General features: G+C 41.4%; 29 non-coding genes across 29 annotated transcripts; all 29 read right to left on the minus strand.

Moving 5' to 3' along the window:
- Nucleotides 1-456: 456 nt before the first annotated feature.
- TRNAY-GUA (transfer RNA tyrosine (anticodon GUA)) lies at nt 457-542 on the minus strand. The gene is given in 2 exon segments: nt 457-492; nt 506-542. It is a non-coding gene; the product is annotated as a tRNA-Tyr (tRNA).
- A 1,203-nt stretch (nt 543-1,745) lies between these two features.
- On the minus strand, nt 1,746-1,831 carry TRNAY-GUA (transfer RNA tyrosine (anticodon GUA)). The gene is given in 2 exon segments: nt 1,746-1,781; nt 1,795-1,831. It is a non-coding gene; the product is annotated as a tRNA-Tyr (tRNA).
- A 560-nt stretch (nt 1,832-2,391) lies between these two features.
- TRNAY-GUA (transfer RNA tyrosine (anticodon GUA)) lies at nt 2,392-2,477 on the minus strand. Its single transcript is given in 2 exon segments — nt 2,392-2,427; nt 2,441-2,477. It is a non-coding gene; the product is annotated as a tRNA-Tyr (tRNA).
- Nucleotides 2,478-3,021: 544 nt separating this feature from the next.
- Nucleotides 3,022-3,107, minus strand: TRNAY-GUA (transfer RNA tyrosine (anticodon GUA)). The gene is given in 2 exon segments: nt 3,022-3,057; nt 3,071-3,107. It is a non-coding gene; the product is annotated as a tRNA-Tyr (tRNA).
- Nucleotides 3,108-4,310: 1,203 nt separating this feature from the next.
- TRNAY-GUA (transfer RNA tyrosine (anticodon GUA)) lies at nt 4,311-4,396 on the minus strand. The gene is given in 2 exon segments: nt 4,311-4,346; nt 4,360-4,396. It is a non-coding gene; the product is annotated as a tRNA-Tyr (tRNA).
- Nucleotides 4,397-4,956: 560 nt separating this feature from the next.
- TRNAY-GUA (transfer RNA tyrosine (anticodon GUA)) lies at nt 4,957-5,042 on the minus strand. Its single transcript is given in 2 exon segments — nt 4,957-4,992; nt 5,006-5,042. It is a non-coding gene; the product is annotated as a tRNA-Tyr (tRNA).
- A 544-nt stretch (nt 5,043-5,586) lies between these two features.
- Nucleotides 5,587-5,672, minus strand: TRNAY-GUA (transfer RNA tyrosine (anticodon GUA)). Its single transcript is given in 2 exon segments — nt 5,587-5,622; nt 5,636-5,672. It is a non-coding gene; the product is annotated as a tRNA-Tyr (tRNA).
- Nucleotides 5,673-6,875: 1,203 nt separating this feature from the next.
- Nucleotides 6,876-6,961, minus strand: TRNAY-GUA (transfer RNA tyrosine (anticodon GUA)). Its single transcript is given in 2 exon segments — nt 6,876-6,911; nt 6,925-6,961. It is a non-coding gene; the product is annotated as a tRNA-Tyr (tRNA).
- Nucleotides 6,962-7,521: 560 nt separating this feature from the next.
- On the minus strand, nt 7,522-7,607 carry TRNAY-GUA (transfer RNA tyrosine (anticodon GUA)). The gene is given in 2 exon segments: nt 7,522-7,557; nt 7,571-7,607. It is a non-coding gene; the product is annotated as a tRNA-Tyr (tRNA).
- Nucleotides 7,608-8,151: 544 nt separating this feature from the next.
- On the minus strand, nt 8,152-8,237 carry TRNAY-GUA (transfer RNA tyrosine (anticodon GUA)). The gene is given in 2 exon segments: nt 8,152-8,187; nt 8,201-8,237. It is a non-coding gene; the product is annotated as a tRNA-Tyr (tRNA).
- A 558-nt stretch (nt 8,238-8,795) lies between these two features.
- Nucleotides 8,796-8,881, minus strand: TRNAY-GUA (transfer RNA tyrosine (anticodon GUA)). Its single transcript is given in 2 exon segments — nt 8,796-8,831; nt 8,845-8,881. It is a non-coding gene; the product is annotated as a tRNA-Tyr (tRNA).
- A 560-nt stretch (nt 8,882-9,441) lies between these two features.
- TRNAY-GUA (transfer RNA tyrosine (anticodon GUA)) lies at nt 9,442-9,527 on the minus strand. The gene is given in 2 exon segments: nt 9,442-9,477; nt 9,491-9,527. It is a non-coding gene; the product is annotated as a tRNA-Tyr (tRNA).
- Nucleotides 9,528-10,071: 544 nt separating this feature from the next.
- Nucleotides 10,072-10,157, minus strand: TRNAY-GUA (transfer RNA tyrosine (anticodon GUA)). Its single transcript is given in 2 exon segments — nt 10,072-10,107; nt 10,121-10,157. It is a non-coding gene; the product is annotated as a tRNA-Tyr (tRNA).
- Nucleotides 10,158-11,360: 1,203 nt separating this feature from the next.
- On the minus strand, nt 11,361-11,446 carry TRNAY-GUA (transfer RNA tyrosine (anticodon GUA)). Its single transcript is given in 2 exon segments — nt 11,361-11,396; nt 11,410-11,446. It is a non-coding gene; the product is annotated as a tRNA-Tyr (tRNA).
- Nucleotides 11,447-12,006: 560 nt separating this feature from the next.
- On the minus strand, nt 12,007-12,092 carry TRNAY-GUA (transfer RNA tyrosine (anticodon GUA)). Its single transcript is given in 2 exon segments — nt 12,007-12,042; nt 12,056-12,092. It is a non-coding gene; the product is annotated as a tRNA-Tyr (tRNA).
- A 544-nt stretch (nt 12,093-12,636) lies between these two features.
- TRNAY-GUA (transfer RNA tyrosine (anticodon GUA)) lies at nt 12,637-12,722 on the minus strand. Its single transcript is given in 2 exon segments — nt 12,637-12,672; nt 12,686-12,722. It is a non-coding gene; the product is annotated as a tRNA-Tyr (tRNA).
- A 1,203-nt stretch (nt 12,723-13,925) lies between these two features.
- On the minus strand, nt 13,926-14,011 carry TRNAY-GUA (transfer RNA tyrosine (anticodon GUA)). The gene is given in 2 exon segments: nt 13,926-13,961; nt 13,975-14,011. It is a non-coding gene; the product is annotated as a tRNA-Tyr (tRNA).
- Nucleotides 14,012-15,845: 1,834 nt separating this feature from the next.
- Nucleotides 15,846-15,931, minus strand: TRNAY-GUA (transfer RNA tyrosine (anticodon GUA)). Its single transcript is given in 2 exon segments — nt 15,846-15,881; nt 15,895-15,931. It is a non-coding gene; the product is annotated as a tRNA-Tyr (tRNA).
- A 1,203-nt stretch (nt 15,932-17,134) lies between these two features.
- TRNAY-GUA (transfer RNA tyrosine (anticodon GUA)) lies at nt 17,135-17,220 on the minus strand. Its single transcript is given in 2 exon segments — nt 17,135-17,170; nt 17,184-17,220. It is a non-coding gene; the product is annotated as a tRNA-Tyr (tRNA).
- A 1,190-nt stretch (nt 17,221-18,410) lies between these two features.
- Nucleotides 18,411-18,496, minus strand: TRNAY-GUA (transfer RNA tyrosine (anticodon GUA)). The gene is given in 2 exon segments: nt 18,411-18,446; nt 18,460-18,496. It is a non-coding gene; the product is annotated as a tRNA-Tyr (tRNA).
- A 1,203-nt stretch (nt 18,497-19,699) lies between these two features.
- TRNAY-GUA (transfer RNA tyrosine (anticodon GUA)) lies at nt 19,700-19,785 on the minus strand. Its single transcript is given in 2 exon segments — nt 19,700-19,735; nt 19,749-19,785. It is a non-coding gene; the product is annotated as a tRNA-Tyr (tRNA).
- Nucleotides 19,786-20,345: 560 nt separating this feature from the next.
- On the minus strand, nt 20,346-20,431 carry TRNAY-GUA (transfer RNA tyrosine (anticodon GUA)). The gene is given in 2 exon segments: nt 20,346-20,381; nt 20,395-20,431. It is a non-coding gene; the product is annotated as a tRNA-Tyr (tRNA).
- Nucleotides 20,432-20,975: 544 nt separating this feature from the next.
- Nucleotides 20,976-21,061, minus strand: TRNAY-GUA (transfer RNA tyrosine (anticodon GUA)). The gene is given in 2 exon segments: nt 20,976-21,011; nt 21,025-21,061. It is a non-coding gene; the product is annotated as a tRNA-Tyr (tRNA).
- Nucleotides 21,062-22,264: 1,203 nt separating this feature from the next.
- On the minus strand, nt 22,265-22,350 carry TRNAY-GUA (transfer RNA tyrosine (anticodon GUA)). The gene is given in 2 exon segments: nt 22,265-22,300; nt 22,314-22,350. It is a non-coding gene; the product is annotated as a tRNA-Tyr (tRNA).
- A 560-nt stretch (nt 22,351-22,910) lies between these two features.
- On the minus strand, nt 22,911-22,996 carry TRNAY-GUA (transfer RNA tyrosine (anticodon GUA)). Its single transcript is given in 2 exon segments — nt 22,911-22,946; nt 22,960-22,996. It is a non-coding gene; the product is annotated as a tRNA-Tyr (tRNA).
- A 544-nt stretch (nt 22,997-23,540) lies between these two features.
- TRNAY-GUA (transfer RNA tyrosine (anticodon GUA)) lies at nt 23,541-23,626 on the minus strand. The gene is given in 2 exon segments: nt 23,541-23,576; nt 23,590-23,626. It is a non-coding gene; the product is annotated as a tRNA-Tyr (tRNA).
- Nucleotides 23,627-24,829: 1,203 nt separating this feature from the next.
- On the minus strand, nt 24,830-24,915 carry TRNAY-GUA (transfer RNA tyrosine (anticodon GUA)). The gene is given in 2 exon segments: nt 24,830-24,865; nt 24,879-24,915. It is a non-coding gene; the product is annotated as a tRNA-Tyr (tRNA).
- Nucleotides 24,916-25,475: 560 nt separating this feature from the next.
- On the minus strand, nt 25,476-25,561 carry TRNAY-GUA (transfer RNA tyrosine (anticodon GUA)). The gene is given in 2 exon segments: nt 25,476-25,511; nt 25,525-25,561. It is a non-coding gene; the product is annotated as a tRNA-Tyr (tRNA).
- Nucleotides 25,562-26,105: 544 nt separating this feature from the next.
- TRNAY-GUA (transfer RNA tyrosine (anticodon GUA)) lies at nt 26,106-26,191 on the minus strand. The gene is given in 2 exon segments: nt 26,106-26,141; nt 26,155-26,191. It is a non-coding gene; the product is annotated as a tRNA-Tyr (tRNA).
- Between the last annotated feature and the right edge of the window lie 12 nt (nt 26,192-26,203).

Below are 26,203 nucleotides of genomic sequence, written 5' to 3' on the forward strand. Positions count from 1 at the left end.
CTACAAATTTGGCTTGTGAGGTTCCCGAATTGAGTAAAAGCACATCAGTTCCCAATTAAAAAAATGACCCCCTCCGCAGTCTCCCGCATGTTAATGACCACCATACTAAGGGGGAAAAGTTGAAAGGCGGCGCCTCACAGGCCATCTCCTCAGAGTATTCAGCCGTGTTGGGCCTTGACAATATTTTAATATCTTGGATGGTGTATAGTGTTCTCTCATTTCCCTTGAGAAATCAAGATTGTCAAGGGGATTCTGCTGTTTTGCCAGTTCATAGCAAGAGATGGGGATCCAAAACACCTGACAGGACCCAATGAAGATTCGTGTTGGACAGAAAAATAACGTGGCCACAGCCTCAAAGCAAAAGGCATCTATTTTCAGTGATGAAATATAATATAATTATAAATTGTCTGTTATTTTACTTTCCAAGTATTCAATAAAATGTGCATTTGGCAAGAGTCCTTCGAGCCGGATTTGAACCAGCGACCTAAGGATGCCTGTTTTACCACTACAGTCCTCCGCTCTACCAACTGAGCTATCGAAGGCTTGGCAAATCAAATCTAGCAAACTCAATACGAGCTTCCACTTCAACCGTCGACTTGTAAACATCTCTTGCAATTCGTGCAAAATACTACAAATTTGGCTTGCGAGGTTCCCGAAGTGAGTAAAAGCACATCAGTTCCCAATTAAAAAAATGACCCCCTCCGCAGTCTCCCGCATGTTACTGACCACCATACTAAGGGGGAAAAGTTGAAAGGCGGCACCTCACAGGCCATCTCCTCAGAGTATTCAGCTGCGTTGGGCCTTGACAATATTTTAATATCTTGGATGGTGTATAGTGTTCTCTCATTTCCCTTGAGAAATCAAGATTGTCAAGGGGATTCTGCTGTTTTGCCAGTTCATAGCAAGAGATGGGGATCCAAAATACCTGACAGGAAACCAATGAAGATTTGTGTTGGACAGAAAAATAACGTGGCCACAGCCTCAAAGCAAAAGGCATCTATTTTCAGTGATGAAATATAATATAATTATAAATTGTCTGTTATTTTACTTTCCAAGTATTTTACTTTCCAAGTATTCAATAAAATGTGCATTTAGCAAGAGTCCTTCGAGCCGGATTTGAACCAGTGACCTAAGGATGCCTGTTTTACCACTACAGTCCTCCGATCTACCAACTGAGCTATCGAAGGCTTGGCAAATCAACTCTAGCAAACTCAATACGAGCTTCCACTTCAACCGTCGACTTGTAAACATCTCTTGCAATTCGTGCAAAATACTACAAATTTGGCTTGTGAGGTTCCCGAATTGAGTAAAAGCACATCAGTTCCCAAAAAAAAAATGACCCCCTCCGCAGTCGCCCGCATGTTACTGACCACCATACTAAGGGGGAAAAGTTGAAAGGCGGCACCTCACAGGCCATCTCCTCAGAGTATTCAGCCGCGTTGGGCCTTGACAATATTTTAATATCTTGGATGGTGTATAGTGTTCTCTCATTTCTCTTGAGAAATCAAGATTGTCAAGGGGATTCTGCTGTTTTGCCAGTTCATAGCAAGAGATGGGGATCCAAAACACCTCACAGGAAACCAATGAAGATTTGTGTTGGACAGAAAAATAACGTGGTCACAGCCTCAAAGCAAAAGGCATCTATTTTCAGTGATGAAATATAATATAATTATAAATTGTCTGTTATTTTACTTTCCAAGTATTTTACTTTCCAAGTATTCAATAAAATGTGCATTTGGCAAAAGTCCTTCGAGCCGGATTTGAACCAGCGACCTAAGGATGCCTGTTTTACCACTACAGTCCTCCGCTCTACCAACTGAGCTATCGAAGGCTTGGCAAATCGTTCTCTAGCAAACTCAATACGAGCTTTCACTTCAACCATCGACTTGTAAACATCTCTTGCAATTCGTGCAAAATACTACAAATTTGGCTTGTGAGGTTCCCGAATTGAGTAAAAGCACATCAGTTCACAATTTAAAAAATGACCCCCTCCGCAGTCTCCCGCATGTTACTGACCACCATACAAAGGAGGAAAAGTTGAAAGGCGGCGCCTCACAGGCCATCTCCTCAGAGTATTCATCAGTGTTCGGCCTTGACAATATTTTAATATCTTGGATGGTGTATAGTGTTCTCCCATTTCCCTTGAGAAATCAAGATTGTCAAGGGGATTCTGCTGTTTTGTCAGTTCATAGCAAGAGATGGGGATCCAAAATACCTCACAGGAAAACAACGAAGATTGGTGTCGGACAGAAAAATAACGTGGTCACAGCCTCAAAGCAAAAGGCATCTATTTTCAGTGATGAAATATAATATAATTATAAATTGTCTGTTATTTTACTTTCCAAGTATTTTACTTTCCAAGTATTCAATAAAATGTGCATTTGGCAAAAGTCCTTCGAGCCGGATTTGAACCAGCGACCTAAGGATGCCTGTTTTACCACTACAGTCCTCCGCTCTACCAACTGAGCTATCGAAGGCTTGGCAAATCGTTCTCTAGCAAACTCAATACGAGCTTTCACTTCAACCATCGACTTGTAAACATCTCTTGCAATTCGTGCAAAATACTACAAATTTGGCTTGTGAGGTTCCCGAATTGAGTAAAAGCACATCAGTTCACAATTTAAAAAATGACCCCCTCCGCAGTCTCCCGCATGTTACTGACCACCATACAAAGGAGGAAAAGTTGAAAGGCGGCGCCTCACAGGCCATCTCCTCAGAGTATTCATCAGTGTTCGGCTTTGACAATATTTTAATATCTTGGATGGTGTATAGTGTTCTCCCATTTCCCTTGAGAAATCAAGATTGTCAAGGGGATTCTGCTGTTTTGTCAGTTCATAGCAAGAGATGGGGATCCAAAATACCTCACAGGAAACCAACGAAGATTGGTGTCGGACAGAAAAATAACGTGGCCACAGCCTCAAAGCAAAAGGCATCTATTTTCAGTGATGAAATATAATATAATTATAAATTGTCTGTTATTTTACTTTCCAAGTATTCAATAAAATGTGCATTTGGCAAGAGTCCTTCGAGCCGGATTTGAACCAGCGACCTAAGGATGCCTGTTTTACCACTACAGTCCTCCGCTCTACCAACTGAGCTATCGAAGGCTTGGCAAATCAACTCTAGCAAACTCAATACGAGCTTCCACTTCAACCGTCGACTTGTAAACATCTCTTGCAATTCGTGCAAAATACTACAAATTTGGCTTGTGAGGTTCCCGAAGTGAGTAAAAGCACATCAGTTCCCAATTAAAAAAATGACCCCCTCCGCAGTCTCCCGCATGTTACTGACCACCATACTAAGGGGGAAAAGTTGAAAGGCGGCACCTCACAGGCCATCTCCTCAGAGTATTCAGCTGCGTTGGGCCTTGACAATATTTTAATATCTTGGATGGTGTATAGTGTTCTCTCATTTCCCTTGAGAAATCAAGATTGTCAAGGGGATTCTGCTGTTTTGCCAGTTCATAGCAAGAGATGGGGATCCAAAATACCTGACAGGAAACCAATGAAGATTTGTGTTGGACAGAAAAATAACGTGGCCACAGCCTCAAAGCAAAAGGCATCTATTTTCAGTGATGAAATATAATATAATTATAAATTGTCTGTTATTTTACTTTCCAAGTATTTTACTTTCCAAGTATTCAATAAAATGTGCATTTAGCAAGAGTCCTTCGAGCCGGATTTGAACCAGTGACCTAAGGATGCCTGTTTTACCACTACAGTCCTCCGCTCTACCAACTGAGCTATCGAAGGCTTGGCAAATCAACTCTAGCAAACTCAATACGAGCTTCCACTTCAACCGTCGACTTGTAAACATCTCTTGCAATTCGTGCAAAATACTACAAATTTGGCTTGTGAGGTTCCCGAATTGAGTAAAAGCACATCAGTTCCCAAAAAAAAAATGACCCCCTCCGCAGTCGCCCGCATGTTACTGACCACCATACTAAGGGGGAAAAGTTGAAAGGCGGCACCTCACAGGCCATCTCCTCAGAGTATTCAGCCGCGTTGGGCCTTGACAATATTTTAATATCTTGGATGGTGTATAGTGTTCTCTCATTTCTCTTGAGAAATCAAGATTGTCAAGGGGATTCTGCTGTTTTGCCAGTTCATAGCAAGAGATGGGGATCCAAAACACCTCACAGGAAACCAATGAAGATTTGTGTTGGACAGAAAAATAACGTGGTCACAGCCTCAAAGCAAAAGGCATCTATTTTCAGTGATGAAATATAATATAATTATAAATTGTCTGTTATTTTACTTTCCAAGTATTTTACTTTCCAAGTATTCAATAAAATGTGCATTTGGCAAAAGTCCTTCGAGCCGGATTTGAACCAGCGACCTAAGGATGCCTGTTTTACCACTACAGTCCTCCGCTCTACCAACTGAGCTATCGAAGGCTTGGCAAATCGTTCTCTAGCAAACTCAATACGAGCTTTCACTTCAACCATCGACTTGTAAACATCTCTTGCAATTCGTGCAAAATACTACAAATTTGGCTTGTGAGGTTCCCGAATTGAGTAAAAGCACATCAGTTCACAATTTAAAAAATGACCCCCTCCGCAGTCTCCCGCATGTTACTGACCACCATACAAAGGAGGAAAAGTTGAAAGGCGGCGCCTCACAGGCCATCTCCTCAGAGTATTCATCAGTGTTCGGCCTTGACAATATTTTAATATCTTGGATGGTGTATAGTGTTCTCCCATTTCCCTTGAGAAATCAAGATTGTCAAGGGGATTCTGCTGTTTTGTCAGTTCATAGCAAGAGATGGGGATCCAAAATACCTCACAGGAAAACAACGAAGATTGGTGTCGGACAGAAAAATAACGTGGTCACAGCCTCAAAGCAAAAGGCATCTATTTTCAGTGATGAAATATAATATAATTATAAATTGTCTGTTATTTTACTTTCCAAGTATTTTACTTTCCAAGTATTCAATAAAATGTGCATTTGGCAAAAGTCCTTCGAGCCGGATTTGAACCAGCGACCTAAGGATGCCTGTTTTACCACTACAGTCCTCCGCTCTACCAACTGAGCTATCGAAGGCTTGGCAAATCGTTCTCTAGCAAACTCAATACGAGCTTTCACTTCAACCATCGACTTGTAAACATCTCTTGCAATTCGTGCAAAATACTACAAATTTGGCTTGTGAGGTTCCCGAATTGAGTAAAAGCACATCAGTTCACAATTTAAAAAATGACCCCCTCCGCAGTCTCCCGCATGTTACTGACCACCATACAAAGGAGGAAAAGTTGAAAGGCGGCGCCTCACAGGCCATCTCCTCAGAGTATTCATCAGTGTTCGGCTTTGACAATATTTTAATATCTTGGATGGTGTATAGTGTTCTCCCATTTCCCTTGAGAAATCAAGATTGTCAAGGGGATTCTGCTGTTTTGTCAGTTCATAGCAAGAGATGGGGATCCAAAATACCTCACAGGAAACCAACGAAGATTGGTGTCGGACAGAAAAATAACGTGGCCACAGCCTCAAAGCAAAAGGCATCTATTTTCAGTGATGAAATATAATATAATTATAAATTGTCTGTTATTTTACTTTCCAAGTATTCAATAAAATGTGCATTTGGCAAGAGTCCTTCGAGCCGGATTTGAACCAGCGACCTAAGGATGCCTGTTTTACCACTACAGTCCTCCGCTCTACCAACTGAGCTATCGAAGGCTTGGCAAATCAACTCTAGCAAACTCAATACGAGCTTCCACTTCAACCGTCGACTTGTAAACATCTCTTGCAATTCGTGCAAAATACTACAAATTTGGCTTGTGAGGTTCCCGAAGTGAGTAAAAGCACATCAGTTCCCAATTAAAAAAATGACCCCCTCCGCAGTCTCCCGCATGTTACTGACCACCATACTAAGGGGGAAAAGTTGAAAGGCGGCACCTCACAGGCCATCTCCTCAGAGTATTCAGCTGCGTTGGGCCTTGACAATATTTTAATATCTTGGATGGTGTATAGTGTTCTCTCATTTCCCTTGAGAAATCAAGATTGTCAAGGGGATTCTGCTGTTTTGCCAGTTCATAGCAAGAGATGGGGATCCAAAATACCTGACAGGAAACCAATGAAGATTTGTGTTGGACAGAAAAATAACGTGGCCACAGCCTCAAAGCAAAAGGCATCTATTTTCAGTGATGAAATATAATATAATTATAAATTGTCTGTTATTTTACTTTCCAAGTATTTTACTTTCCAAGTATTCAATAAAATGTGCATTTAGCAAGAGTCCTTCGAGCCGGATTTGAACCAGTGACCTAAGGATGCCTGTTTTACCACTACAGTCCTCCGATCTACCAACTGAGCTATCGAAGGCTTGGCAAATCAACTCTAGCAAACTCAATACGAGCTTCCACTTCAACCGTCGACTTGTAAACATCTCTTGCAATTCGTGCAAAATACTACAAATTTGGCTTGTGAGGTTCCCGAATTGAGTAAAAGCACATCAGTTCCCAAAAAAAAAATGACCCCCTCCGCAGTCGCCCGCATGTTACTGACCACCATACTAAGGGGGAAAAGTTGAAAGGCGGCACCTCACAGGCCATCTCCTCAGAGTATTCAGCCGCGTTGGGCCTTGACAATATTTTAATATCTTGGATGGTGTATAGTGTTCTCTCATTTCTCTTGAGAAATCAAGATTGTCAAGGGGATTCTGCTGTTTTGCCAGTTCATAGCAAGAGATGGGGATCCAAAACACCTCACAGGAAACCAATGAAGATTTGTGTTGGACAGAAAAATAACGTGGTCACAGCCTCAAAGCAAAAGGCATCTATTTTCAGTGATGAAATATAATATAATTATAAATTGTCTGTTATTTTACTTTCCAAGTATTTTACTTTCCAAGTATTCAATAAAATGTGCATTTGGCAAAAGTCCTTCGAGCCGGATTTGAACCAGCGACCTAAGGATGCCTGTTTTACCACTACAGTCCTCCGCTCTACCAACTGAGCTATCGAAGGCTTGGCAAATCGTTCTCTAGCAAACTCAATACGAGCTTTCACTTCAACCATCGACTTGTAAACATCTCTTGCAATTCGTGCAAAATACTACAAATTTGGCTTGTGAGGTTCCCGAATTGAGTAAAAGCACATCAGTTCACAATTTAAAAAATGACCCCCTCCGCAGTCTCCCGCATGTTACTGACCACCATACAAAGGAGGAAAAGTTGAAAGGCGGCGCCTCACAGGCCATCTCCTCAGAGTATTCATCAGTGTTCGGCCTTGACAATATTTTAATATCTTGGATGGTGTATAGTGTTCTCCCATTTCCCTTGAGAAATCAAGATTGTCAAGGGGATTCTGCTGTTTTGTCAGTTCATAGCAAGAGATGGGGATCCAAAATACCTCACAGGAAAACAACGAAGATTGGTGTCGGACAGAAAAATAACGTGGTCACAGCCTCAAAGCAAAAGGCATCTATTTTCAGTGATGAAATATAATATAATTATAAATTGTCTGTTATTTTACTTTCCAAGTATTTTACTTTCCAAGTATTCAATAAAATGTGCATTTGGCAAAAGTCCTTCGAGCCGGATTTGAACCAGCGACCTAAGGATGCCTGTTTTACCACTACAGTCCTCCGCTCTACCAACTGAGCTATCGAAGGCTTGGCAAATCGTTCTCTAGCAAACTCAATACGAGCTTTCACTTCAACCATCGACTTGTAAACATCTCTTGCAATTCGTGCAAAATACTACAAATTTGGCTTGTGAGGTTCCCGAATTGAGTAAAAGCACATCAGTTCACAATTTAAAAAATGACCCCCTCCGCAGTCTCCCGCATGTTACTGACCACCATACAAAGGAGGAAAAGTTGAAAGGCGGCGCCTCACAGGCCATCTCCTCAGAGTATTCATCAGTGTTCGGCTTTGACAATATTTTAATATCTTGGATGGTGTATAGTGTTCTCCCATTTCCCTTGAGAAATCAAGATTGTCAAGGGGATTCTGCTGTTTTGTCAGTTCATAGCAAGAGATGGGGATCCAAAATACCTCACAGGAAACCAACGAAGATTGGTGTCGGACAGAAAAATAACGTGGCCACAGCCTCAAAGCAAAAGGCATCTATTTTCAGTGATGAAATATAATATAATTATAAATTGTCTGTTATTTTACTTTCCAAGTATTCAATAAAATGTGCATTTGGCAAGAGTCCTTCGAGCCGGATTTGAACCAGCGACCTAAGGATGCCTGTTTTACCACTACAGTCCTCCGCTCTACCAACTGAGCTATCGAAGGCTTGGCAAATCAACTCTAGCAAACTCAATACGAGCTTCCACTTCAACCGTCGACTTGTAAACATCTCTTGCAATTCGTGCAAAATACTACAAATTTGGCTTGTGAGGTTCCCGAATTGAGTAAAAGCACATCAGTTCCCAAAAAAAAAATGACCCCCTCCGCAGTCGCCCGCATGTTACTGACCACCATACTAAGGGGGAAAAGTTGAAAGGCGGCACCTCACAGGCCATCTCCTCAGAGTATTCAGCCGCGTTGGGCCTTGACAATATTTTAATATCTTGGATGGTGTATAGTGTTCTCTCATTTCTCTTGAGAAATCAAGATTGTCAAGGGGATTCTGCTGTTTTGCCAGTTCATAGCAAGAGATGGGGATCCAAAACACCTCACAGGAAACCAATGAAGATTTGTGTTGGACAGAAAAATAACGTGGTCACAGCCTCAAAGCAAAAGGCATCTATTTTCAGTGATGAAATATAATATAATTATAAATTGTCTGTTATTTTACTTTCCAAGTATTTTACTTTCCAAGTATTCAATAAAATGTGCATTTGGCAAAAGTCCTTCGAGCCGGATTTGAACCAGCGACCTAAGGATGCCTGTTTTACCACTACAGTCCTCCGCTCTACCAACTGAGCTATCGAAGGCTTGGCAAATCGTTCTCTAGCAAACTCAATACGAGCTTTCACTTCAACCATCGACTTGTAAACATCTCTTGCAATTCGTGCAAAATACTACAAATTTGGCTTGTGAGGTTCCCGAATTGAGTAAAAGCACATCAGTTCACAATTTAAAAAATGACCCCCTCCGCAGTCTCCCGCATGTTACTGACCACCATACAAAGGAGGAAAAGTTGAAAGGCGGCGCCTCACAGGCCATCTCCTCAGAGTATTCATCAGTGTTCGGCCTTGACAATATTTTAATATCTTGGATGGTGTATAGTGTTCTCCCATTTCCCTTGAGAAATCAAGATTGTCAAGGGGATTCTGCTGTTTTGTCAGTTCATAGCAAGAGATGGGGATCCAAAATACCTCACAGGAAAACAACGAAGATTGGTGTCGGACAGAAAAATAACGTGGTCACAGCCTCAAAGCAAAAGGCATCTATTTTCAGTGATGAAATATAATATAATTATAAATTGTCTGTTATTTTACTTTCCAAGTATTTTACTTTCCAAGTATTCAATAAAATGTGCATTTGGCAAAAGTCCTTCGAGCCGGATTTGAACCAGCGACCTAAGGATGCCTGTTTTACCACTACAGTCCTCCGCTCTACCAACTGAGCTATCGAAGGCTTGGCAAATCGTTCTCTAGCAAACTCAATACGAGCTTTCACTTCAACCATCGACTTGTAAACATCTCTTGCAATTCGTGCAAAATACTACAAATTTGGCTTGTGAGGTTCCCGAATTGAGTAAAAGCACATCAGTTCACAATTTAAAAAATGACCCCCTCCGCAGTCTCCCGCATGTTACTGACCACCATACAAAGGAGGAAAAGTTGAAAGGCGGCGCCTCACAGGCCATCTCCTCAGAGTATTCATCAGTGTTCGGCTTTGACAATATTTTAATATCTTGGATGGTGTATAGTGTTCTCCCATTTCCCTTGAGAAATCAAGATTGTCAAGGGGATTCTGCTGTTTTGTCAGTTCATAGCAAGAGATGGGGATCCAAAATACCTCACAGGAAACCAACGAAGATTGGTGTCGGACAGAAAAATAACGTGGCCACAGCCTCAAAGCAAAAGGCATCTATTTTCAGTGATGAAATATAATATAATTATAAATTGTCTGTTATTTTACTTTCCAAGTATTCAATAAAATGTGCATTTGGCAAGAGTCCTTCGAGCCGGATTTGAACCAGCGACCTAAGGATGCCTGTTTTACCACTACAGTCCTCCGCTCTACCAACTGAGCTATCGAAGGCTTGGCAAATCAACTCTAGCAAACTCAATACGAGCTTCCACTTCAACCGTCGACTTGTAAACATCTCTTGCAATTCGTGCAAAATACTACAAATTTGGCTTGTGAGGTTCCCGAAGTGAGTAAAAGCACATCAGTTCCCAATTAAAAAAATGACCCCCTCCGCAGTCTCCCGCATGTTACTGACCACCATACTAAGGGGGAAAAGTTGAAAGGCGGCACCTCACAGGCCATCTCCTCAGAGTATTCAGCTGCGTTGGGCCTTGACAATATTTTAATATCTTGGATGGTGTATAGTGTTCTCTCATTTCCCTTGAGAAATCAAGATTGTCAAGGGGATTCTGCTGTTTTGCCAGTTCATAGCAAGAGATGGGGATCCAAAATACCTGACAGGAAACCAATGAAGATTTGTGTTGGACAGAAAAATAACGTGGCCACAGCCTCAAAGCAAAAGGCATCTATTTTCAGTGATGAAATATAATATAATTATAAATTGTCTGTTATTTTACTTTCCAAGTATTTTACTTTCCAAGTATTCAATAAAATGTGCATTTAGCAAGAGTCCTTCGAGCCGGATTTGAACCAGTGACCTAAGGATGCCTGTTTTACCATTACAGTCCTCCGCTCTACCAACTGAGCTATCGAAGGCTTGGCAAATCAACTCTAGCAAACTCAATACGAGCTTCCACTTCAACCGTCGACTTGTAAACATCTCTTGCAATTCGTGCAAAATACTACAAATTTGGCTTGTGAGGTTCCCGAATTGAGTAAAAGCACATCAGTTCCCAAAAAAAAAATGACCCCCTCCGCAGTCGCCCGCATGTTACTGACCACCATACAAAGGGGGAAAAGTTGAAAGGCGGCACCTCACAGGCCATCTCCTCAGAGTATTCAGCCGCGTTGGGCCTTGACAATATTTTAATATCTTGGATGGTGTATAGTGTTCTCTCATTTCTCTTGAGAAATCAAGATTGTCAAGGGGATTCTGCTGTTTTGCCAGTTCATAGCAAGAGATGGGGATCCAAAACACCTCACAGGAAACCAATGAAGATTTGTGTTGGACAGAAAAATAACGTGGTCACAGCCTCAAAGCAAAAGGCATCTATTTTCAGTGATGAAATATAATATAATTATAAATTGTCTGTTATTTTACTTTCCAAGTATTTTACTTTCCAAGTATTCAATAAAATGTGCATTTGGCAAAAGTCCTTCGAGCCGGATTTGAACCAGCGACCTAAGGATGCCTGTTTTACCACTACAGTCCTCCGCTCTACCAACTGAGCTATCGAAGGCTTGGCAAATCGTTCTCTAGCAAACTCAATACGAGCTTTCACTTCAACCATCGACTTGTAAACATCTCTTGCAATTCGTGCAAAATACTACAAATTTGGCTTGTGAGGTTCCCGAATTGAGTAAAAGCACATCAGTTCACAATTTAAAAAATGACCCCCTCCGCAGTCTCCCGCATGTTACTGACCACCATACAAAGGAGGAAAAGTTGAAAGGCGGCGCCTCACAGGCCATCTCCTCAGAGTATTCATCAGTGTTCGGCCTTGACAATATTTTAATATCTTGGATGGTGTATAGTGTTCTCCCATTTCCCTTGAGAAATCAAGATTGTCAAGGGGATTCTGCTGTTTTGTCAGTTCATAGCAAGAGATGGGGATCCAAAATGCCTCACAGGAAAACAACGAAGATTGGTGTCGGACAGAAAAATAACGTGGCCACAGCCTCAAAGCAAAAGGCATCTATTTTCAGTGATGAAATATAATATAATTATAAATTGTCTGTTATTTTACTTTCCAAGTATTTTACTTTCCAAGTATTCAATAAAATGTGCATTTGGCAAAAGTCCTTCGAGCCGGATTTGAACCAGCGACCTAAGGATGCCTGTTTTACCACTACAGTCCTCCGCTCTACCAACTGAGCTATCGAAGGCTTGGCAAATCGTTCTCTAGCAAACTCAATACGAGCTTTCACTTCAACCATCGACTTGTAAACATCTCTTGCAATTCGTGCAAAATACTACAAATTTGGCTTGTGAGGTTCCCGAATTGAGTAAAAGCACATCAGTTCACAATTTAAAAAATGACCCCCTCCGCAGTCTCCCGCATGTTACTGACCACCATACAAAGGAGGAAAAGTTGAAAGGCGGCGCCTCACAGGCCATCTCCTCAGAGTATTCATCAGTGTTCGGCTTTGACAATATTTTAATATCTTGGATGGTGTATAGTGTTCTCCCATTTCCCTTGAGAAATCAAGATTGTCAAGGGGATTCTGCTGTTTTGTCAGTTCATAGCAAGAGATGGGGATCCAAAATACCTCACAGGAAACCAACGAAGATTGGTGTCGGACAGAAAAATAACGTGGCCACAGCCTCAAAGCAAAAGGCATCTATTTTCAGTGATGAAATATAATATAATTATAAATTGTCTGTTATTTTACTTTCCAAGTATTCAATAAAATGTGCATTTGGCAAGAGTCCTTCGAGCCGGATTTGAACCAGCGACCTAAGGATGCCTGTTTTACCACTACAGTCCTCCGCTCTACCAACTGAGCTATCGAAGGCTTGGCAAATCAACTCTAGCAAACTCAATACGAGCTTCCACTTCAACCGTCGACTTGTAAACATCTCTTGCAATTCGTGCAAAATACTACAAATTTGGCTTGTGAGGTTCCCGAAGTGAGTAAAAGCACATCAGTTCCCAATTAAAAAAATGACCCCCTCCGCAGTCTCCCGCATGTTACTGACCACCATACTAAGGGGGAAAAGTTGAAAGGCGGCACCTCACAGGCCATCTCCTCAGAGTATTCAGCTGCGTTGGGCCTTGACAATATTTTAATATCTTGGATGGTGTATAGTGTTCTCTCATTTCCCTTGAGAAATCAAGATTGTCAAGGGGATTCTGCTGTTTTGCCAGTTCATAGCAAGAGATGGGGATCCAAAATACCTGACAGGAAACCAATGAAGATTTGTGTTGGACAGAAAAATAACGTGGCCACAGCCTCAAAGCAAAAGGCATCTATTTTCAGTGATGAAATATAATATAATTATAAATTGTCTGTTATTTTACTTTCCAAGTATTTTACTTTCCAAGTATTCAATAAAATGTGCATTTAGCAAGAGTCCTTCGAGCCGGATTTGAACCAGTGACCTAAGGATGCCTGTTTTACCATTACAGTCCTCCGCTCTACCAACTGAGCTATCGAAGGCTTGGCAAATCAACTCTAGCAAACTCAATACGAGCTTCCACTTCAACCGTCGACTTGTAAACATCTCTTGCAATTCGTGCAAAATACTACAAATTTGGCTTGTGAGGTTCCCGAATTGAGTAAAAGCACATCAGTTCCCAAAAAAAAAATGACCCCCTCCGCAGTCGCCCGCATGTTACTGACCACCATACAAAGGGGGAAAAGTTGAAAGGCGGCACCTCACAGGCCATCTCCTCAGAGTATTCAGCCGCGTTGGGCCTTGACAATATTTTAATATCTTGGATGGTGTATAGTGTTCTCTCATTTCTCTTGAGAAATCAAGATTGTCAAGGGGATTCTGCTGTTTTGCCAGTTCATAGCAAGAGATGGGGATCCAAAACACCTCACAGGAAACCAATGAAGATTTGTGTTGGACAGAAAAATAACGTGGTCACAGCCTCAAAGCAAAAGGCATCTATTTTCAGTGATGAAATATAATATAATTATAAATTGTCTGTTATTTTACTTTCCAAGTATTTTACTTTCCAAGTATTCAATAAAATGTGCATTTGGCAAAAGTCCTTCGAGCCGGATTTGAACCAGCGACCTAAGGATGCCTGTTTTACCACTACAGTCCTCCGCTCTACCAACTGAGCTATCGAAGGCTTGGCAAATCGTTCTCTAGCAAACTCAATACGAGCTTTCACTTCAACCATCGACTTGTAAACATCTCTTGCAATTCGTGCAAAATACTACAAATTTGGCTTGTGAGGTTCCCGAATTGAGTAAAAGCACATCAGTTCACAATTTAAAAAATGACCCCCTCCGCAGTCTCCCGCATGTTACTGACCACCATACAAAGGAGGAAAAGTTGAAAGGCGGCGCCTCACAGGCCATCTCCTCAGAGTATTCATCAGTGTTCGGCCTTGACAATATTTTAATATCTTGGATGGTGTATAGTGTTCTCCCATTTCCCTTGAGAAATCAAGATTGTCAAGGGGATTCTGCTGTTTTGTCAGTTCATAGCAAGAGATGGGGATCCAAAATGCCTCACAGGAAAACAACGAAGATTGGTGTCGGACAGAAAAATAACGTGGCCACAGCCTCAAAGCAAAAGGCATCTATTTTCAGTGATGAAATATAATATAATTATAAATTGTCTGTTATTTTACTTTCCAAGTATTTTACTTTCCAAGTATTCAATAAAATGTGCATTTGGCAAAAGTCCTTCGAGCCGGATTTGAACCAGCGACCTAAGGATGCCTGTTTTACCACTACAGTCCTCCGCTGTACCAACTGAGCTATCGAAGGCTTGGCAAATCAGTCTCTAGCAAGCTCAATACGAGCTTCCACTTCAACCGTCGACATTCAAACATCTCTTGCAATTCGTGCAAAATACTACAAATTTGGCTTGTGAGGTTCCCGAATTGAGTAAAAGCACATCAGTTCCCAATTAAAAAAATGACCCCCTCCGCAGTCTCCCGCATGTTACTGACCACCATACTAAGGGGGAAAAGTTGAAAGGCGGCACCTCACAGGACATCTCCTCAGAGTATTCAGCCGCGTTGGGCCTTGACAATATTTTATAGTTTTCTCTCATTTCCCTTGAGAAATTAAGATTGTCAAGGGGATTCTGCTGTTTTGTCAGTTCATAGCAAGAGATGGGGATCCAAAACACGTCACAGGAAACCAACGAAGATTGGTGTCGGACAGAAAAATAACGTGGCCACAGCCTCAAAGCAAAAGGCATCTATTTTCAGTGATGAAATATAATATAATTATAAATTGTCTGTTATTTTACTTTCCAAGTATTTTACTTTCCAAGTATTCAATAAAATTTGCATTTGGCAAAAGTCCTTCGAGCCGGATTTGAACCAGCGACCTAAGGATGCCTGTTTTACCACTACAGTCCTCCGCTCTACCAACTGAGCTGTCGAAGGCTTGGCAAATCATTCTCTAGCAAACTCAATACGAGCTTCCACTTCAACGTCGACTTGTAAACATCTCTTGCAATTCGTGCGAAATACTACAAATTTGGCTTGTGAGGTTCCCGAATTGAGTAAAAGCACATCAGTTCCCAATTAAAAAAATGACCCCCTCCGCAGTCTCCCGCATGTTAATGACCACCATACTAAGGGGGAAAAGTTGAAAGGCGGCGCCTCACAGGCCATCTCCTCAGAGTATTCAGCCGTGTTGGGCCTTGACAATATTTTAATATCTTGGATGGTGTATAGTGTTCTCTCATTTCCCTTGAGAAATCAAGATTGTCAAGGGGATTCTGCTGTTTTGCCAGTTCATAGCAAGAGATGGGGATCCAAAACACCTGACAGGAAACCAATGAAGATTCGTGTTGGACAGAAAAATAACGTGGCCACAGCCTCAAAGCAAAAGGCATCTATTTTCAGTGATGAAATATAATATAATTATAAATTGTCTGTTATTTTACTTTCCAAGTATTTTACTTTCCAAGTATTCAATAAAATGTGCATTTGGCAAGAGTCCTTCGAGCCGGATTTGAACCAGCGACCTAAGGATGCCTGTTTTACCACTACAGTCCTCCGCTCTACCAACTGAGCTATCGAAGGCTTGGCAGATCAACTCTAGCAAACTCAATACGAGCTTCCACTTCAACCGTCGACTTGTAAACATCTCTTTCAATTCGTGCAAAATACTACAAATTTGGCTTGTGAGGTTCCCGAAGTGAGTAAAAGCACATCAGTTCCCAATTAAAAAAATGACCCCCTCCGCAGTCTCCCGCATGTTACTGACCACCATACTAAGGGGGAAAAGTTGAAAGGCGGCACCTCACAGGCCATCTCCTCAGAGTATTCAGCTGCGTTGGGCCTTGACAATATTTTAATATCTTGGATGGTGTATAGTGTTCTCTCATTTCCCTTGAGAAATCAAGATTGTCAAGGGGATTCTGCTGTTTTGCCAGTTCATAGCAAGAGATGGGGATCCAAAATACCTGACAGGAAACCAATGAAGATTTGTGTTGGACAGAAAAATAACGTGGCCACAGCCTCAAAGCAAAAGGCATCTATTTTCAGTGATGAAATATAATATAATTATAAATTGTCTGTTATTTTACTTTCCAAGTATTTTACTTTCTAAGTATTCAATAAAATGTGCATTTAGCAAGAGTCCTTCGAGCCGGATTTGAACCAGTGACCTAAGGATGCCTGTTTTACCACTACAGTCCTCCGCTCTACCAACTGAGCTATCGAAGGCTTGGCAAATCAACTCTAGCAAACTCAATACGAGCTTCCACTTCAACCGTCGACTTGTAAACATCTCTTGCAATTCGTGCAAAATACTACAAATTAGGCTTGTGAGGTTCCCGAATTGAGTAAAAGCACATCAGTTCCCAAAAAAAAAATGACCCCCTCCGCAGTCGCCCGCATGTTACTGACCACCATACTAAGGGGGAAAAGTTGAAAGGCTGCACCTCACAGGCCATCTCCTCAGAGTATTCAGCCGCGTTGGGCCTTGACAATATTTTAATATCTTGGATGGTGTATAGTGTTCTCTCATTTCTCTTGAGAAATCAAGATTGTCAAGGGGATTCTGCTGTTTTGCCAGTTCATAGCAAGAGATGGGGATCCAAAACACCTCACAGGAAACCAATGAAGATTCGTGTTGGACAGAAAAATAACGTGGTCACAGCCTCAAAGCAAAAGGCATCTATTTTCAGTGATGAAATATAATATAATTATAAATTGTCTGTTATTTTACTTTCCAAGTATTTTACTTTCCAAGTATTCAATAAAATGTGCATTTGGCAAAAGTCCTTCAAGCCGGATTTGAACCAGCGACCTAAGGATGCCTGTTTTACCACTACAGTCCTCCGCTCTACCAACTGAGCTATCGAAGGCTTGGCAAATCGTTCTCTAGCAAACTCAATACGAGCTTTCACTTCAACCATCGACTTGTAAACATCTCTTGCAATTCGTGCAAAATACTACAAATTTGGCTTGTGAGGTTCCCGAATTGAGTAAAAGCACATCAGTTCACAATTTAAAAAATGACCCCCTCCGCAGTCTCCCGCATGTTACTGACCACCATACAAAGGAGGAAAAGTTGAAAGGCGGCGCCTCACAGGCCATCTCCTCAGAGTATTCATCAGTGTTCGGCCTTGACAATATTTTAATATCTTGGATGGTGTATAGTGTTCTCCCATTTCCCTTGAGAAATCAAGATTGTCAAGGGGATTCTGCTGTTTTGTCAGTTCATAGCAAGAGATGGGGATCCAAAACACCTCACAGGAAACCAATGAAGATTCGTGTTGGACAGAAAAATAACATGGTCACAGCCTCAAAGCAAAAGGCATCTATTTTCAGTGATGAAATATAATATAATTATAAATTGTCTGTTATTTTACTTTCCAAGTATTTTACTTTCCAAGTATTCAATAAAATGTGCATTTGGCAAAAGTCCTTCGAGCCGGATTTGAACCAGCGACCTAAGGATAACTGTTTTACCACTACAGTCCTCCGCTGTACCAACTGAGCTATCGAAGGCTTGGCAAATCAGTCTCTAGCAAGCTCAATACGAGCTTCCACTTCAACCGTCGACATTCAAACATCTCTTGCACTTCGTGCAAAATACTACAAATTTGGCTTGTGAGGTTCCCGAATTGAGTAAAAGCACATCAGTTCCCAATTAAAAAAATGACCCCCTCCGCAGTCTCCCGCATGTTACTGACCACCATACTAAGGGGGAAAAGTTGAAAGGCGGCACCTCACAGGCCATCTCCTCAGAGTATTCAGCCGCGTTGGGCCTTGACAATATTTTAATATCTTGGATGGTGTATAGTGTTCTCTCATTTCCCTTGAGAAATCAAGATTGTCAAGGGGATTCTGCTGTTTTGTCAGTTCATAGCAAGAGATGGGGATCCAAAATACCTCACAGGAAACCAACGAAGATTGGTGTCGGACAGAAAAATAACGTGGCCACAGCCTCAAAGCAAAAGGCATCTATTTTCAGTGATGAAATATAATATAATTATAAATTGTCTGTTATTTTACTTTCCAAGTATTCAATAAAATGTGCATTTGGCAAGAGTCCTTCGAGCCGGATTTGAACCAGCGACCTAAGGATGCCTGTTTTACCACTACAGTCCTCCGCTCTACCAACTGAGCTATCGAAGGCTTGGCAAATCAACTCTAGCAAACTCAATACGAGCTTCCACTTCAACCGTCGACTTGTAAACATCTCTTGCAATTCGTGCAAAATACTACAAATTTGGCTTGTGAGGTTCCCGAAGTGAGTAAAAGCACATCAGTTCCCAATTAAAAAAATGACCCCCTCCGCAGTCTCCCGCATGTTACTGACCACCATACTAAGGGGGAAAAGTTGAAAGGCGGCACCTCACAGGCCATCTCCTCAGAGTATTCAGCTGCGTTGGGCCTTGACAATATTTTAATATCTTGGATGGTGTATAGTGTTCTCTCATTTCCCTTGAGAAATCAAGATTGTCAAGGGGATTCTGCTGTTTTGCCAGTTCATAGCAAGAGATGGGGATCCAAAATACCTGACAGGAAACCAATGAAGATTTGTGTTGGACAGAAAAATAACGTGGCCACAGCCTCAAAGCAAAAGGCATCTATTTTCAGTGATGAAATATAATATAATTATAAATTGTCTGTTATTTTACTTTCCAAGTATTTTACTTTCCAAGTATTCAATAAAATGTGCATTTAGCAAGAGTCCTTCGAGCCGGATTTGAACCAGTGACCTAAGGATGCCTGTTTTACCACTACAGTCCTCCGCTCTACCAACTGAGCTATCGAAGGCTTGGCAAATCAACTCTAGCAAACTCAATACGAGCTTCCACTTCAACCGTCGACTTGTAAACATCTCTTGCAATTCGTGCAAAATACTACAAATTTGGCTTGTGAGGTTCCCGAATTGAGTAAAAGCACATCAGTTCCCAAAAAAAAAATGACCCCCTCCGCAGTCGCCCGCATGTTACTGACCACCATACTAAGGGGGAAAAGTTGAAAGGCGGCACCTCACAGGCCATCTCCTCAGAGTATTCAGCCGCGTTGGGCCTTGACAATATTTTAATATCTTGGATGGTGTATAGTGTTCTCTCATTTCTCTTGAGAAATCAAGATTGTCAAGGGGATTCTGCTGTTTTGCCAGTTCATAGCAAGAGATGGGGATCCAAAACACCTCACAGGAAACCAATGAAGATTTGTGTTGGACAGAAAAATAACGTGGTCACAGCCTCAAAGCAAAAGGCATCTATTTTCAGTGATGAAATATAATATAATTATAAATTGTCTGTTATTTTACTTTCCAAGTATTTTACTTTCCAAGTATTCAATAAAATGTGCATTTGGCAAAAGTCCTTCGAGCCGGATTTGAACCAGCGACCTAAGGATGCCTGTTTTACCACTACAGTCCTCCGCTCTACCAACTGAGCTATCGAAGGCTTGGCAAATCGTTCTCTAGCAAACTCAATACGAGCTTTCACTTCAACCATCGACTTGTAAACATCTCTTGCAATTCGTGCAAAATACTACAAATTTGGCTTGTGAGGTTCCCGAATTGAGTAAAAGCACATCAGTTCACAATTTAAAAAATGACCCCCTCCGCAGTCTCCCGCATGTTACTGACCACCATACAAAGGAGGAAAAGTTGAAAGGCGGCGCCTCACAGGCCATCTCCTCAGAGTATTCATCAGTGTTCGGCCTTGACAATATTTTAATATCTTGGATGGTGTATAGTGTTCTCCCATTTCCCTTGAGAAATCAAGATTGTCAAGGGGATTCTGCTGTTTTGTCAGTTCATAGCAAGAGATGGGGATCCAAAATACCTCACAGGAAAACAACGAAGATTGGTGTCGGACAGAAAAATAACGTGGTCACAGCCTCAAAGCAAAAGGCATCTATTTTCAGTGATGAAATATAATATAATTATAAATTGTCTGTTATTTTACTTTCCAAGTATTTTACTTTCCAAGTATTCAATAAAATGTGCATTTGGCAAAAGTCCTTCGAGCCGGATTTGAACCAGCGACCTAAGGATGCCTGTTTTACCACTACAGTCCTCCGCTCTACCAACTGAGCTATCGAAGGCTTGGCAAATCGTTCTCTAGCAAACTCAATACGAGCTTTCACTTCAACCATCGACTTGTAAACATCTCTTGCAATTCGTGCAAAATACTACAAATTTGGCTTGTGAGGTTCCCGAATTGAGTAAAAGCACATCAGTTCACAATTTAAAAAATGACCCCCTCCGCAGTCTCCCGCATGTTACTGACCACCATACAAAGGAGGAAAAGTTGAAAGGCGGCGCCTCACAGGCCATCTCCTCAGAGTATTCATCAGTGTTCGGCTTTGACAATATTTTAATATCTTGGATGGTGTATAGTGTTCTCCCATTTCCCTTGAGAAATCAAGATTGTCAAGGGGATTCTGCTGTTTTGTCAGTTCATAGCAAGAGATGGGGATCCAAAATACCTCACAGGAAACCAACGAAGATTGGTGTCGGACAGAAAAATAACGTGGCCACAGCCTCAAAGCAAAAGGCATCTATTTTCAGTGATGAAATATAATATAATTATAAATTGTCTGTTATTTTACTTTCCAAGTATTCAATAAAATGTGCATTTGGCAAGAGTCCTTCGAGCCGGATTTGAACCAGCGACCTAAGGATGCCTGTTTTACCACTACAGTCCTCCGCTCTACCAACTGAGCTATCGAAGGCTTGGCAAATCAACTCTAGCAAACTCAATACGAGCTTCCACTTCAACCGTCGACTTGTAAACATCTCTTGCAATTCGTGCAAAATACTACAAATTTGGCTTGTGAGGTTCCCGAAGTGAGTAAAAGCACATCAGTTCCCAATTAAAAAAATGACCCCCTCCGCAGTCTCCCGCATGTTACTGACCACCATACTAAGGGGGAAAAGTTGAAAGGCGGCACCTCACAGGCCATCTCCTCAGAGTATTCAGCTGCGTTGGGCCTTGACAATATTTTAATATCTTGGATGGTGTATAGTGTTCTCTCATTTCCCTTGAGAAATCAAGATTGTCAAGGGGATTCTGCTGTTTTGCCAGTTCATAGCAAGAGATGGGGATCCAAAATACCTGACAGGAAACCAATGAAGATTTGTGTTGGACAGAAAAATAACGTGGCCACAGCCTCAAAGCAAAAGGCATCTATTTTCAGTGATGAAATATAATATAATTATAAATTGTCTGTTATTTTACTTTCCAAGTATTTTACTTTCCAAGTATTCAATAAAATGTGCATTTAGCAAGAGTCCTTCGAGCCGGATTTGAACCAGTGACCTAAGGATGCCTGTTTTACCATTACAGTCCTCCGCTCTACCAACTGAGCTATCGAAGGCTTGGCAAATCAACTCTAGCAAACTCAATACGAGCTTCCACTTCAACCGTCGACTTGTAAACATCTCTTGCAATTCGTGCAAAATACTACAAATTTGGCTTGTGAGGTTCCCGAATTGAGTAAAAGCACATCAGTTCCCAAAAAAAAAATGACCCCCTCCGCAGTCGCCCGCATGTTACTGACCACCATACAAAGGGGGAAAAGTTGAAAGGCGGCACCTCACAGGCCATCTCCTCAGAGTATTCAGCCGCGTTGGGCCTTGACAATATTTTAATATCTTGGATGGTGTATAGTGTTCTCTCATTTCTCTTGAGAAATCAAGATTGTCAAGGGGATTCTGCTGTTTTGCCAGTTCATAGCAAGAGATGGGGATCCAAAACACCTCACAGGAAACCAATGAAGATTTGTGTTGGACAGAAAAATAACGTGGTCACAGCCTCAAAGCAAAAGGCATCTATTTTCAGTGATGAAATATAATATAATTATAAATTGTCTGTTATTTTACTTTCCAAGTATTTTACTTTCCAAGTATTCAATAAAATGTGCATTTGGCAAAAGTCCTTCGAGCCGGATTTGAACCAGCGACCTAAGGATGCCTGTTTTACCACTACAGTCCTCCGCTCTACCAACTGAGCTATCGAAGGCTTGGCAAATCGTTCTCTAGCAAACTCAATACGAGCTTTCACTTCAACCATCGACTTGTAAACATCTCTTGCAATTCGTGCAAAATACTACAAATTTGGCTTGTGAGGTTCCCGAATTGAGTAAAAGCACATCAGTTCACAATTTAAAAAATGACCCCCTCCGCAGTCTCCCGCATGTTACTGACCACCATACAAAGGAGGAAAAGTTGAAAGGCGGCGCCTCACAGGCCATCTCCTCAGAGTATTCATCAGTGTTCGGCCTTGACAATATTTTAATATCTTGGATGGTGTATAGTGTTCTCCCATTTCCCTTGAGAAATCAAGATTGTCAAGGGGATTCTGCTGTTTTGTCAGTTCATAGCAAGAGATGGGGATCCAAAATACCTCACAGGAAAACAACGAAGATTGGTGTCGGACAGAAAAATAACGTGGTCACAGCCTCAAAGCAAAAGGCATCTATTTTCAGTGATGAAATATAATATAATTATAAATTGTCTGTTATTTTACTTTCCAAGTATTTTACTTTCCAAGTATTCAATAAAATGTGCATTTGGCAAAAGTCCTTCGAGCCGGATTTGAACCAGCGACCTAAGGATGCCTGTTTTACCACTACAGTCCTCCGCTCTACCAACTGAGCTATCGAAGGCTTGGCAAATCGTTCTCTAGCAAACTCAATACGAGCTTTCACTTCAACCATCGACTTGTAAACATCTCTTGCAATTCGTGCAAAATACTACAAATTTGGCTTGTGAGGTTCCCGAATTGAGTAAAAGCACATCAGTTCACAATTTAAAAAATGACCCCCTCCGCAGTCTCCCGCATGTTACTGACCACCATACAAAGGAGGAAAAGTTGAAAGGCGGCGCCTCACAGGCCATCTCCTCAGAGTATTCATCAGTGTTCGGCTTTGACAATATTTTAATATCTTGGATGGTGTATAGTGTTCTCCCATTTCCCTTGAGAAATCAAGATTGTCAAGGGGATTCTGCTGTTTTGTCAGTTCATAGCAAGAGATGGGGATCCAAAATACCTCACAGGAAACCAACGAAGATTGGTGTCGGACAGAAAAATAACGTGGCCACAGCCTCAAAGCAAAAGGCATCTATTTTCAGTGATGAAATATAATATAATTATAAATTGTCTGTTATTTTACTTTCCAAGTATTCAATAAAATGTGCATTTGGCAAGAGTCCTTCGAGCCGGATTTGAACCAGCGACCTAAGGATGCCTGTTTTACCACTACAGTCCTCCGCTCTACCAACTGAGCTATCGAAGGCTTGGCAAATCAACTCTAGCAAACTCAATACGAGCTTCCACTTCAACCGTCGACTTGTAAACATCTCTTGCAATTCGTGCAAAATACTACAAATTTGGCTTGTGAGGTTCCCGAAGTGAGTAAAAGCACATCAGTTCCCAATTAAAAAAATGACCCCCTCCGCAGTCTCCCGCATGTTACTGACCACCATACTAAGGGGGAAAAGTTGAAAGGCGGCACCTCACAGGCCATCTCCTCAGAGTATTCAGCTGCGTTGGGCCTTGACAATATTTTAATATCTTGGATGGTGTATAGTGTTCTCTCATTTCCCTTGAGAAATCAAGATTGTCAAGGGGATTCTGCTGTTTTGCCAGTTCATAGCAAGAGATGGGGATCCAAAATACCTGACAGGAAACCAATGAAGATTTGTGTTGGACAGAAAAATAACGTGGCCACAGCCTCAAAGCAAAAGGCATCTATTTTCAGTGATGAAATATAATATAATTATAAATTGTCTGTTATTTTACTTTCCAAGTATTTTACTTTCCAAGTATTCAATAAAATGTGCATTTAGCAAGAGTCCTTCGAGCCGGATTTGAACCAGTGACCTAAGGATGCCTGTTTTACCATTACAGTCCTCCGCTCTACCAACTGAGCTATCGAAGGCTTGGCAAATCAACTCTAGCAAACTCAATACGAGCTTCCACTTCAACCGTCGACTTGTAAACATCTCTTGCAATTCGTGCAAAATACTACAAATTTGGCTTGTGAGGTTCCCGAATTGAGTAAAAGCACATCAGTTCCCAAAAAAAAAATGACCCCCTCCGCAGTCGCCCGCATGTTACTGACCACCATACAAAGGGGGAAAAGTTGAAAGGCGGCACCTCACAGGCCATCTCCTCAGAGTATTCAGCCGCGTTGGGCCTTGACAATATTTTAATATCTTGGATGGTGTATAGTGTTCTCTCATTTCTCTTGAGAAATCAAGATTGTCAAGGGGATTCTGCTGTTTTGCCAGTTCATAGCAAGAGATGGGGATCCAAAACACCTCACAGGAAACCAATGAAGATTTGTGTTGGACAGAAAAATAACGTGGTCACAGCCTCAAAGCAAAAGGCATCTATTTTCAGTGATGAAATATAATATAATTATAAATTGTCTGTTATTTTACTTTCCAAGTATTTTACTTTCCAAGTATTCAATAAAATGTGCATTTGGCAAAAGTCCTTCGAGCCGGATTTGAACCAGCGACCTAAGGATGCCTGTTTTACCACTACAGTCCTCCGCTCTACCAACTGAGCTATCGAAGGCTTGGCAAATCGTTCTCTAGCAAACTCAATACGAGCTTTCACTTCAACCATCGACTTGTAAACATCTCTTGCAATTCGTGCAAAATACTACAAATTTGGCTTGTGAGGTTCCCGAATTGAGTAAAAGCACATCAGTTCACAATTTAAAAAATGACCCCCTCCGCAGTCTCCCGCATGTTACTGACCACCATACAAAGGAGGAAAAGTTGAAAGGCGGCGCCTCACAGGCCATCTCCTCAGAGTATTCATCAGTGTTCGGCCTTGACAATATTTTAATATCTTGGATGGTGTATAGTGTTCTCCCATTTCCCTTGAGAAATCAAGATTGTCAAGGGGATTCTGCTGTTTTGTCAGTTCATAGCAAGAGATGGGGATCCAAAATACCTCACAGGAAAACAACGAAGATTGGTGTCGGACAGAAAAATAACGTGGTCACAGCCTCAAAGCAAAAGGCATCTATTTTCAGTGATGAAATATAATATAATTATAAATTGTCTGTTATTTTACTTTCCAAGTATTTTACTTTCCAAGTATTCAATAAAATGTGCATTTGGCAAAAGTCCTTCGAGCCGGATTTGAACCAGCGACCTAAGGATGCCTGTTTTACCACTACAGTCCTCCGCTCTACCAACTGAGCTATCGAAGGCTTGGCAAATCGTTCTCTAGCAAACTCAATACGAGCTTTCACTTCAACCATCGACTTGTAAACATCTCTTGCAATTCGTGCAAAATACTACAAATTTGGCTTGTGAGGTTCCCGAATTGAGTAAAAGCACATCAGTTCACAATTTAAAAAATGACCCCCTCCGCAGTCTCCCGCATGTTACTGACCACCATACAAAGGAGGAAAAGTTGAAAGGCGGCGCCTCACAGGCCATCTCCTCAGAGTATTCATCAGTGTTCGGCTTTGACAATATTTTAATATCTTGGATGGTGTATAGTGTTCTCCCATTTCCCTTGAGAAATCAAGATTGTCAAGGGGATTCTGCTGTTTTGTCAGTTCATAGCAAGAGATGGGGATCCAAAATACCTCACAGGAAACCAACGAAGATTGGTGTCGGACAGAAAAATAACGTGGCCACAGCCTCAAAGCAAAAGGCATCTATTTTCAGTGATGAAATATAATATAATTATAAATTGTCTGTTATTTTACTTTCCAAGTATTCAATAAAATGTGCATTTGGCAAGAGTCCTTCGAGCCGGATTTGAACCAGCGACCTAAGGATGCCTGTTTTACCACTACAGTCCTCCGCTCTACCAACTGAGCTATCGAAGGCTTGGCAAATCA

This window comes from Ambystoma mexicanum, chromosome 1p (genome assembly GCF_040938575.1).
Source record: "Ambystoma mexicanum isolate Mex_15411 chromosome 1p, UKY_AmexF1_1, whole genome shotgun sequence".
Taxonomy (NCBI): Eukaryota; Metazoa; Chordata; class Amphibia; order Caudata; family Ambystomatidae; genus Ambystoma; species Ambystoma mexicanum.